Genomic DNA, 13,357 nt, shown 5'->3' with positions numbered 1-13,357 from the left:
AAACAGTAGGGGGGAAAAAAGAGAGAAAATAAAGATTATGACAACCAAAATCAAAGCTTTGCACAATATGTAGCTGTAATAGTGAAGGCAGTGCATACTATCCATAAAGAGCAATACTATAGGAAGCTGTTATTGAGACCTAAAACATAGACAAAGTTTACCTTTTTGTCTAATAAATGTACAATTTCTTATATAACTTTCCTTACGTGAGTGCATAACATTGTACATCTGTTGCCACGGTCTTGCTCTCTGAGTTTCTTTACAGTATTTTAAAGATCTTAAACTAAATTTCTGTTGTGCTTTAATACAATTGTGCTTTATGGCTGGTGCTATATAAATAAAAGTGAATTGAAGTGAATAATGTCTGCTGTAGGCATGTTCTGCACACACTGCACGCTCTATCAGAGTTGGCAAAGCTGTTTGTGACCTCCTATTTGTCTCTGTTGTGCATGTCCTCCCAAGGACAGCTTTCTATCACTTTTGACTGAACAGCCTCATGTACCAAAGTATTCAAAAGATATCCTCCTTATGCCGCGCTTGCAAGGCCACCTTCTTTTCATACTCGCCACATTTTCCCAGCAGCGCTTCATATAGTGGTTAGACAGTAGGTACACCTTAAGAATTTTATTTTTGCCCTTGAAGCTTGTATATGATTTTGCAGTTTACAAGCTTAATAAATTGTAAATGTCTGAAAAGAAGAAGTTGAAATGTCTTAATTGAATTCTCTTTCTTTGAGGCACTTTATCGTTATTATTTCGTTTTGATTGACGTCATTCGTGCCGTGCTTAAAATAGTCCAAGGATGGAATAAAATAGATGGAAATAAAGATGAATCCTCATTATAGTCATCCATTTTGACAAACAGCAGAACCCAGTGTGCAAGAAGACTATTACTCCTGACTGTGCCGCAGAGCTGGAGCTCATTACTTTCACCAAACAAAACCATAAATCTATTGGGCCAACTGACCTTAAGCCACATAACTAATTTTTGCACGTTGTTTTAAAGTAACAGCTCATCTGGAGAGTTGGAAAACAAGAAACTGTATTTTAATAGCTATATTTTATAACACCTGAATTATGAAGAATAAAACAGACAGTAGATGCCAGGTGTGTTTAGCAGGAAATAATGATTATTTTGGCTTTTTCTCAGTGATTCAAATCATGGGTAAACATAGATTTGACAGTCTCATTATGATAGATACTGAGGATAAGATTTTAGCAGTTGTAGTTGTGCTGCACCAAATTATTTTACGCTTTTCAGACATGAATTAATAGTCTAAAATAAAACTTTGATGTGCTGGTGCATAGAGTACTGGAGTTTTAAGAGAATAACTTCATCTGAAATTACTGATTTATTCTTTTAGAAAACCCACAATGTTTCACGCAGAATTCTAATTGTATATTTTAAGGGTTATTGTGGCAACGTCATGTCATTTTCCAGTGGCAATGTGTACATCTGTAGTCATTCTTATTCATAAGTGAGGTGGATACGGGTGTGAATAGGAAACTCCTGCTTCACTACCAAGAGGAGCTAACTGCTGAATCACCCCTTCAAGTATGTTGCATTATACTGAGAAAGACAGGTTGATGTGATGTATGATTCACTCACAAAGTGCAAATAAGCAATGAGAAATTACTCGTAACTGAAGCATTTGCAAAATACATAACTTACTGTTTCCAATTCTTCCACCCTGAGGCTTAAGAACCATTCGTTCTCATGTCCAACTTGCCTTGGCCTTGCAACAGGGAAAAATATATCTATAAAGTATTTCATATTATTCTGTTATTGGAGGTAAAAATAAATTCACTAGTGATGCCTGCATTTTTTTTTAACCCATAAAGACCCAAACAGCTACTGGTAACTAAATCATCTACTAATCTAATTAATGTTTTAGTTTTTATTAATGTCTGTTTGTTTTTTTGTTTTTTTATGATAACATCAGCCTGCCCAGGGACTATAGGTGGAAATTAGCCCTAGTGCTAAAACCTGGCATACTACATCTCTTCTTTTTAAGGTTAATGCATATTGTGCATTGTCCCTGTCTAAATAAATAAATAAACTGAAAATGGAAAAAAAAAAAAAAAAAAATCTAAAGTGTTTAATACCTGTTGATCCGCTAATTACGGTGGCCCAGAGGTGCAACAGGCCAAAAAATTATCCACTAGACGAAAAAAATTATCTACTACAAGAAAAAAAAAGAGAACAGCCTAAAAAAATTATCCACTAGATGAAAAAAATTATCTACTACAAGAAAAAAAAGAGAACAGCCTAAAAAAATTATCCACGAGATGAAAAAAATTATCTACTACAAGAAAAAAAGAAGAGAACAGCCTAAAAAAATTATCCACGAGATGAAAAAAATTATCTACTACAAGAAAAAAAAAAGAGAAAAACAGCCCAAAAAAATTATCCACTATAAGGAAAAAAAAAGAGAACAGCCTAAAAAAATTATCCACAAGACTAAAAAATTATCTACTGCAAGAAAAAAAGAGAACAGCCTAAAAAAATTATCCACTATAAGAAAAAAAAGAGAACAGCCCAAAAAAAAAATTATCCACTAGATGAAAAAAAAAATCCCCTATAAGAAAAAAAAGAGACCAGCCAAAAAAAAATATCCACTAAAAGAAAAAAAAGAGAACAGGCAAAAAAAAATTATCTACTAGCCCAAAAAATTATTCACTATAAAAAAAAAAAGAACAGGTGAAAAAAATTATCTACTACGAGAAAAAAAAAGAGAGCAGCCCAAAAAAATATCCACTATAAGAAAAAAAAACATCATCCACCTTTTCAATTACGGGGGCGCTGTTTACCCGAAAGGTGCCTTGCTTTAAAATTAAGGCCACCACAAAAAATAAAAGGATAGGCTGAAAAATTTTAAGGCTTTCGGCTAATGTGGCTAATGCTAAGGAAGTACCCCACCGGAAGTGGAGGTCGTGCGCTAAAAAATAAAGTTATTTTAAAATATAGATATTTCCATTAATATAGTTTGCAAAGCAGTTAAATGATTAAATACGGTTCCAGTGTCTGCTCAAGGTTAGGCATGGGCGTTAAATGGTTAAGGTTAGGGTTAGGGTATGGTTGGGGTTAGTTTTCAGTGGTAAATGGCCCTTGTGTGCACTGTGTGAAGGTTCGTTGCTAAGCTAATGCTAACGCGAAAAGTTGACGGCAACTTTGTGAACTACCAGTGCGAATAAACAATTGTGTGATTACGGTGTTGAATTGTTCAACTGCCTGACATTCAATATCATTTTTATGAATATTCGCTACAAGAAGTTCTAAAATTATTTTATTTTGAGAGGAGGAGAAGAGGAGCTTCCTGTGGAGCTCCACTATCATGGCATCGCCCATTTGTTGAGAGACAGCAAGTGCATATTGCGGCACCGACACCTGGTGCCGTGGCACCTCGGCTGGTGCCGCGAGGTACCGTGGCACCTCGGCTGGTGCGGCACCACGGTTGATGCCGCGAGGTGCCGTGGCACCTCGGCTGGTGCCGCGACGTACCGCGGTACCACGGCTCGGTGCCAGGTACCCCAGCACGGCATGCGTACCATGGCTCGGTACCACAGCTCAGCTCGTTGCCAGGTGCCGAGGCACTGCGGTACCACGGCACACATCTTTATCTCCACAAAATGTCCTTCTTGATCTAGTGTTAGTAAAGACACTCCGTTTGAGTTGAGGAGGAGAGGTCTACCTGCAAACAAATGGGCAATGCCATGATAGTGGAGCTCCACAGGAAGCTCCTCTTCTCCTCTCTCAAAATAAAATAACACAAAGTTGCCGTCAACTTTTCGCGTTAGCATTAGCTTAGCAACGAACCTTCACACAGTGCACACAAGGGCCATTTACCACTGAAAACTAACCCCAACCATACCCTAACCCTAACCTTAACCATTTAACGCCCATGCCTAACCTTGAGCAGACACTGGAACCGTATTTAATCATTTAACTGCTTTGCAAAACTATATTAATGGAAATATCTATAGTTTAAAATAACTTTATTTTTTAGCGCACGACCTCCACTTCCGGTGGGGTACTTCCTTAGCATTAGCCACATTAGCCGAAAGCCTTAAAATTTTTCAGCCTATCCTTTTATTTTTTGTGGTGGTCTTAATTTTAAAGCAAGACACCTTTCGGGTAAACAGCGCCCCCGTAATTGAAAAGGTGGCTGATGTTTTTTTTTTCTTATAGTGGATATTTTTTGGGCTGCTCTCTTTTTTTTCTCATAGTAGATACATTTTTCCACCTGTTCTTTTTTTTTCCTATAGTGAATAATTTTTGGGCTAGTAGATAATTTTTTTTGCCTGTTCTCTTTTTTTCTTTTAGTGGATAATTTTTTGGCTGGTCTCTTTTTTTTCTTATAGGGGATTTTTTTTCATGTAGTGGATAATTTATTTTAGGCTGTTCTCTTTTTTTCTTACAGTGGATAATTTTTTTGGGCTGTTCTCTTTTTTTCTTGTAGTAGATAATTTTTTTCATCTAGTGGATAATTTTTTTTAGGCTGTTCTCTTTTTTTTCTTGTAGTAGATAATTTTTTTCATGTAGTGGATTTTTTTTAGGCTGTTCTCTTTTTTTCTTATAGTGGATAATTTTTTTGGGCTGTTCTCTTTTTTTTCTTGTAGTAGATAATTTTTTTCATCTAGTGGATAATTTTTTTAGGCTGTTCTCTTTTTTTTTTTCTTGTAGTAGATAATTTTTTTCGTCAAGTGGATAATTTTTTGGCCTGTTGCACCTCTGGGCCACCGTAGCTAATCCTATCAATACATGTAAATAATCAGTGTATAATGCAGTTTATCATCTTTTCATGGTCATCACATATGACCCATTTGGATGTTCAGAGGCTCCGTTGTTACCATGGAAACACTGTCATCTTCTACAACATTGATTCACCAGTAAAACCATGGAGTTGGATCAATGACAGTGGATGGACACACTAGATGGTTCCTGTTTGTTATTAACCCATTCAGTATCAGAATATGAAAATAAGCAAATACAGAGATAAACCAGTAAGTCATGGAGGTGACATCATCATCCCTGTCTGTCTCCACAGTCTGAGCTGATGAAGATGTTTGCACAGCCTCAACATGAACAGACTTGTAGTGATTTTCATTTCTTTTAACCCTCAAAGACCTAAACAGCTGCAGGCAACCAAAAGCATCTATTGGTCTAAAAAGATTAATAACTATTAAATCAATGATCCTGACAGTACATTTCAATAATTCAGGTAAAATACAGTTTTTCAGGGTTTCAGCAGCATCAGATGTGTCTTATTTGGATGTTCAGAGGCTCCATAGTGAACATGGAAACACCATCATCTTCTGAAACACTGATTCACCAGTGAAACCCATGTAGTTTGAGCAATGATAGTGATTGTAGATTTTTGTTTATATGATCAAAAAGTCACATTTTCTTTGGTTTTCTCTGTTTTGATTGACTAACCTTTAAAGGGGTCATATTTGCTAAACTCACTTTTATTAGTCTTTGGTACATTTATTTTTGTATTTAGACCCTAGTAATTCAAAAATTTTGAATTTGAACCCTCCAGGTGCCACAAAGCTATCTTTATATTCATTTTGGCAATAACTGAGTAGATTTCTACAACCCGTTTTAATTCCTTCTTAATTTGCTACGTCTATAGCTAGTTACGTCAGGACATTTGCACATATAAGGTCAAGATTTCCGACGAACATTTCTCCAAGTAATAATTTTTTGTCAGCAGCAGCGGTTGTAGTCCATACTGAAAACTTGTTTTTATGTTCTGTTATTGATACGTTTACTGAAAAAGTCACTTTTTCCTCAGTTTTCTTAGTTTCTGATATAATAATCTTTGAATTTACTCAGCTTTAATGAACATCTATATGATCTGTGAATTAAATATAGGAAAATACACAATTTACACTACAAAATGCAAAATACAGACAATAATATTATAGTAATTTGTGACAAATCACTTAGAAAGGGTAAAATATAGAGAAAAATTTAGCTGGGAACTGCCGCAAAAGTAGCACTGGGTCTTTATAGGTTACACAAGAACAACAACAACAAAAAAATCATTCCCATACACACATAAAGTGGTCCAAGCACCTGGGGGTACACAGCAGGAACATTTGGTTCTGATGATATTGTGGTCAGCAGTGTGTGAAAATTTAATAACAGAGTGGATGTCAAGTGCCACATCTTACTGGATCAGCAGTGTTGAGTAAAAAAGCATGGTCCCCTGCCATGTATGAGCACTGCACGCTTCATCGACAACACAAAACATTTACAAACAGTAAGCGGAGCAACCATAATCCGACTGGTGTGTTTATTCATCAGAGAGTTGGTTTTGAAAAGTTATATTCAAAGCTGCTGAACATTTTGAGACATTATTTTTATGTGTGGAATCTGGACAAACCTGAGTGATCAGTCAAAAATTGGAGTGAATGCACCGATCAGTAAATTTCCCCAAAAATGCCACAGTGAAGTGATGAAATGCACAGATCTTAAATCATCCTCTTCCCCCAGAAGAAACAACATTGTGAGGAGGAAGGGCCTGTGTGTGTTCAGCTCGTCGCAGCTGTTTTGGAGCCTCAAACGGGGAGAAGATTCACACTCAAATCTGCAAACAGTTACTATTTTAAAACTCACCTCGATACCTGATGGCAGCAGACATTAACATGAACATTGATCCCATAATCATTGTGTTTATGCAGAACTCCTTGTGGAATGCAGACGTTTTGATCACACCAAACATCTCAAAAGCTGCAAAAGCTCGTAATGCGGCGCTGAGACATCTCGCCCACGAATCTTGTCTGAATGAGACAAGAGCTGTCATTTTTAGCCACAAAGCTCTGTGGGGGACCTTGATTCAGTGCGTTTGAAGGCTCCTCACACACAAACGTGCACAAAAACTCACACATACACTAATTGCTGGCTCTGTCATCATGAAGCCTTCCTAAATACTCAAGGTTTGCATCTGGGTTAATTACACCGTCCTAATCCCTCTGAATCTGCGACACTGTTCAAATCTGATGTATGACAGACAAGAGCTTTGCACTGTTTGTGTAATATAACTCGTGTTTGTGATTTATATGCAAAAACATGAGCCACTTTCCAAAGAAAACATATGTGCGATGCAAATTATTTACAGAATAATTGGCATATTCTGATCATATGATGGCTTTGGAGGACGTCTACCACATATAAAACCACAATGGAGAAGTAGCCATGTCTAATTAAGTTTACTAATGCATATCCTCCAAGAGAGGATGAAGAGTGAGGATGTGAACGACCATACATTTTTTATGTAGAAGGTGAAGACAGGTGGAAGATATCCTCATAAATAAGTATCCTAAACTCCCCTTGAGTGTGCACATATTTATTCAGGCTTTCATTTGCAATATATTGTGAAAGACAGTGGGAATAATACAATGTCCTTCAGCCATTTGAGCATCTTACAGTGTGGATATGGCCCATGAATCTAAAGATAAATATGGGATACAAGAACATGTGGCATTTAACATAACTAAACAAGTGGTGACAGGCACAACAAAGTCCGCCCCTCTCACATATTTTGGCCATTCTAAGTAAATGGGAAGATTTTAAAAATTCATAAAAAAATGTAACTTTACCCTGCTGTTCCCAAAATGTAATGAGATCCATTCTAGGTCACTGGCAGTCTATAAAGTCAATTTGGCATGAATTCAACCAATAGTTTTTTTGCTACAGACATGTGAAATTTTGCCCATTATAAGTAAATGGGGGAAAAAAAGATTTTAAAAATTCATTAAAAATTGAAACTTTGACCTACACTTCCCAAAATGTAATGCAATCTATTGTGGGTCTATGGTAATCTACAACCCAAATTTGGTATGAATTCAACCAAGAGTTTTGCTGCTACAAACATGTGAAATTTTGCCCATTATAGGTAAATGGGAAAAAAAAAAAAAAGATTTTATAAATTAATTAAAAAAATTTAAACTTTGACCTACTTTTACCAAAATGTAATGCCATCTATTCTGGGTCACTGGAAATCTATAAACTAAATTCGGTATGAGTTCACCCAATAGTTTTGCTGCTGCAGATGTGGGAAATTTTCGCCCATTATAAGTAAATGGGGAAAAAAAAAGATTTAAAAAATTCATAAAAAATTTTAACTTTGACATAATTTTCCCAAAACGTAATGCCAACTATTCTTGGTGACTGGCAATCTATAAACCAAATTTGGTATGAATTGACCCAATAGTTTTGCTGCCACAAACATTTGAAATTTTTCCCATTATAAGTAAATGGGGAAAAAAAAAAAAAAAAAAAAAGATTTAAAAAAGTCATAAAAATTGAAACTTTGACCTAATTTTATCAAAATGTGATGAGATCTATTCTGGGTCACTGACAATCTATAAACCAAATATGGTATGAATTGAACCAATACTTTTGCTTCTACAGACATGTGAAATTTCACCCATTATAAGTAAATGGGGGAAAAAAATGTTTAAAAAAATTCAGAAAACATCTAAACTTTGACCTAGTTTTCCCAAAATGTAATACCATGTTTTCTGGGTCACTGGCGATCTATTAACCAAATTTAGTATGAATTCAACCTATGGTTTTGCTGTAAGAGTATTAACAAATAAAGAAACAAACAAAGAAAGAAACAAATCGAACCAAAAACAATACCCTTGCTTCCCGTTCGGGGGGCTGGGTACTTCATAAACTCATAAAATCTTACAGGTTGCTACGTATTTCTGTTTCTTCTTTAATTAAACCTCAGTGCAGTTACTTGCCGCTCCCAGGCATATATTAGCCCAAAATGATTGTTACTGTGAAGCAGGAGAGAACTTAATCTTTTCACGACTAGATGATGAAAAAGTAAACCACAGAATTATCGTTGATGATTCTCAGTGGGGCTGTGTCAGAGCCATAAAATGACACCCACTTTGTGTTTTTGCTCACACCATTTCAAGCTCATAAACCACATGTTCATATTCATATCCAGCTGGATTACATCCGGAGCTGAAAATGCTATTAGAGAGGAAAAATGGCTTGAGTTGTCTATAGCATTGTGAGAAATGACTGGTGTAGTACAAGCCTGCTCTCAATTATGCAAAATTTACTGTTGATAATGCGAACAACCTTGAAACTCTTCTGGGGCGCGAGCACAATGATTCAGTCTAAACCCTTTCTGTGATCAATCATGGCCACTGTAACTCAGGTGAACGATGGGCTTCTTGGCACCATCCAAGCCTGCACCAAGCACTTTCCTACTACAAATCTCCCCTGACTGTGCATATCAATAGTGTTTTACTGTCTCCTTTTCAGAATAGACAAATGCTTAATTATTAATGGTATCATATGCTATTCCTGATGCATTTTTATTGAGACTTGTGTAGCATTTATCAAGGCTAAAACATGAGCTTATTGTTGGAAATCCTCCTTTGATTCAGTTTATTGCCTTGTGTGTTTCCTGCACGAGGTTTACTTTGCGATGCATGCTTGTGTGAAGAAAACTGTCATTAGTTACACATCTGTGCGTGGCTTTGGACAAAAATACCTTTAAGAACATTCCACTATATTTATAGAGCATGAAAAATAAAAAACTGACTGATCCAATCCATTCAATTAGAAGCAGGATATATTTTCAAACAACATTTGCATATGTTTACATGGACACACTGCGATATTATACACAAATACATATGAATTTTCATGATAAGCTTTCCACGTTTCCTCTATTAGGCTCACGTGAAGAAAATCTGCATCTGGTTGAGCGTTACCCAGCATCCTCTGAGCCACACGTGGCGTACACAGGAGGACCATATGGGTAACGTGATGAAACTGACCTTGGCTGTGAGGCTGCTGATCTCTTATCGTTTCATAACCATTCCTCTCACACTACTCTTAGATACATAGATGTTGATTTTTTTTCTCACTTACTCTCAGTTACTCTGTGTGCCTGTGAGCTCCCACAGAGTCGAAAGCTCAGACATAGAGCTTACATCTTTGTTTTGTTTTTGTCCGACCAATCACTGAGTCATGTTCAGTCATGCTTTGCTATTTGAGCCGACAGTCTCTCTGCTCATGGTAAAGTAATAAAATAGAATTTGTTGCTTGATCCAAAGCAGGAAAGGCTTACATTCAGCCAGCGGGAACAGGAAGTTCAAATTCATAAATAGTAAACATTTATAAATAGAGCCTGCGTGGATTTATGTCCACAAAAGATGGTTTTATGTCCCTAGATCCTTTTTCCTGATGAAAGTCACATGATCTGCTAATGTTAGTGAAGAGCAGGGCTTAATCACCCTCGCGCATGAGTGTGTGTGCGTCCACAATCTCTGTGAGTTGGTTTAAGGGAGGGTGGGTTCATCTCTTGGGTAGGAAACGTCGGCTGGTGGTGATTTTGTTAGCAGCGGTGGAATGATCTAGATAATACACTTATCCACAGCCCCTCCGGGGGACGGCGAACCACCGACATCTGATTAGATTCCACAAAGATAAAAGGATCATGGGAAGTCACATGTCTAGTTTATTACTGGGTGACTTTGGGAGTCTGTCCCATGAATCAACAACAGATAATAAAGTGATGACTAACTGTATTTAATCTCCAGTCAGGAAGCAATGATTTGTTTATCATACTTGCATTTTTATATTGTTGAGTGACTGAGCTGAAAATGAGGTGAGTTTTTTTTCTTTTTCTTTTTTTTATTATTTTTTCAGTGCACCTGCTCAGCTCAGGCCACATTTTTTTACCCTATAATGGATTAAAAATAACTGATTTATTTTTGTGAATGTAGGTAATACTTTACAAAGAGGGAACATTAAATTTAACCCATGCAGTAACGCATCAACGCAGGTTAATCCATCATCATGATTAATCTAATTAAAAACTTTAATGCAATTAACCCACCTGCAGTGCAGAATGACTCTGAACATCTCTGGCAACACATTTGGGGCAATTTGTCCAAGTAGAGTTACTGTCATGCATGTGAAAATGGGCAGCTGATCTGGTAGTGACAGGCAGCAGAATCAACCAAGAAAGATGGAGGACACTAAACAGCACGCTGGCCCTCTGGATGGAAATATGAGGATAAAAAACCCCAAGACGGAACAGTTGTTTCAAGTTGTTTAGTTGAAACTGTTGAAGGTGTTTAATAAACATGTTAAGTGTGTATATATTCCCTTCTGTCTTGAGTCTGTTCACTCATGCAAAATAAAACGCGAACATTATAGATTCAAAATTAAAGATATTTAATTGTGATTAATCAAAATGAATCCACAGCAACCCTGTAATTAATGACTAAACATTTTAATTGTTTGACAGCACTAGTTGTTAGTTAATTAAAAGTTTGTTAATTTGTCTGTCGACTTAAGGAATATCTAAACAATGACATGATGCCTTAATTAACATGAACACCAGCCGTGGATGCATTTATTAACTGTTAATTAACTGTTTATTAATACTTTTCAATTCACTGACTAATCTTAATTCACTCACCCTCCCTATAATGTGTTATTGATAAACCCAACACATAAAGGAGACAAAAACTTAACAGTAAAGGTTTAGGTTTTGTGTTTTGCGTTAACACAGTCTTACCACGTGCACGTTTCACAGCTCCTCCTCCATCTCTTTTCTTCCACACAATGTTCTGTTCAGTTTTCAAGGACTGTTTCTGACCTTGAAACTAAGATGTGATTCAACATTCATCATATTTTCTGTAAATGTTTGCTCGTGTGCAGTAAGCAGGGAAAGGTGGCATTCTTCAGTTAATGTGTTTACACGTTGCAGAGAAAGCAGATGTTTTGAAATTTTCAGATTTCTGTGTCTGCCGCTCTGGTGCTTGTTGCAAGACAGACAGATGAGCCCAGTGTTGAATTTACAGTCCACACAGGTGCTAGACAGTGTGATTTAAGGAGACTGTCTGGGAGATTTAAACCCTGCTCTTTGCAGTCAGTAAATTATATTAGCGACTAACTTTTAGAGTTATGATTAAAGTTTTTTCAAAAATTGCAGGTATTGTTAAATGCATGTAATTTTTTTCTGCATTATCTTCAGGTTTGTGAGTAAAATGTGTGAGAGATATCAGAGAAAATGTGAGATTTGACAAGTGATTTAGAAGAGGGCACTTTATTTTATGGCGATGAATTCATAAAGTTTGTTATCTGAACAAGCAGAAATGTCAGATTTTTATCTTCATGCTGTGCTTGAAAGTACAGTGCTTTGCTTAAGAGAATAAAGATGAGTGAATATCTTCCAAATTCACAGCTCTTTGATCTTAAGAGAGGTGGTATTACATGCTGCTATACAGCAGATGTTTCCTCTCTTGAGCTGATTAATTTGTTCATCCCACCCTCATGTCATCTGTGCTTTCATTCCTTTTAGTCCTGTTGCCCCAAAACAACATTTAAGATGCTTTTATTGCTTCTTCTGGGCGTAAATAATTAAGACTATCTGAGAGGGAAGAGCAGAGATGTTTAACCTGTTCTCTGATGAAACATGGTGCTGCAGCCTAATGTTCATTGAGGACTATTACTACTACTTATAAGCTAATAATAATACAGTCATTATATTTCACCACGGAAGGCAGCTTATCATTTTGAGCAACAAAATAGACGTGTGAGAAGAAAAGTGTGAAGGGTACTTGTGCCTAATTTAAAAATGGCTGCCAGACAGAAGCAAAGATGGGAACAAAATATAACATTTTGATGCATAATTTTATAAAGGCAGTGATTCAGGCTGAAAGGGGTGTGCGAGTTTCAGTAATAGTATGCGACATCCAAGAAAACAGCAGTTTTCAAATGCCTTGGAGAGCCTCGCCTTCTGCACAGGCTTTTCTTCCATCAGGCTTTAATTACTAAGCCAAAGACTTCTCTAGTCTCAATTCTGAAACTTGTTTTTCTCACAGCCTTTATAGAGCTGATCATGGAGATTCCACGGGGACGTCGCAAAAGAGGGTGCTAGGAGCAGAATGTCACATTAATTTTACCCCTTTCCCACACCCGTCCCCTCCACCCCTGCAGATCCATGCATATATCAAGTGACAGTCAAATACACTCTGTGATTTGATTTTAATTATGTGATTTTCACGTATTTTCTCACAACCTCAGGGAAAGTTGGAGAAGCCAGCTGATCCAGAACACTGAGAGAGAAGGGCTTGGATGTGAGAGGAAGCTGTAACAAATTAAGTACCAAATAATTATTTACTGTCACTCTACCCTGCTATGGATGGATAAATGGACAATCTGGTAACATCGCCAAATTGGTAATGCATTTTTAGTGATGTAGCGGTATCATTACATCTGCAGCAGCTGCAGAGATTGTTTCTTACTAACCCTCAAGGATTTTGCTGGTTGGGAATCTACCTCTCAAACTCTATCACTGTGGGAG

The sequence above is a fragment of the Sphaeramia orbicularis genome, chromosome 8 (genome assembly GCF_902148855.1).
Source record: "Sphaeramia orbicularis chromosome 8, fSphaOr1.1, whole genome shotgun sequence".
NCBI lineage: Eukaryota > Metazoa > Chordata > Actinopteri > Kurtiformes > Apogonidae > Sphaeramia > Sphaeramia orbicularis.
The sequence above is the reverse complement of the archived record's forward strand: the minus strand, read 5'-3'. Positions refer to the sequence as shown.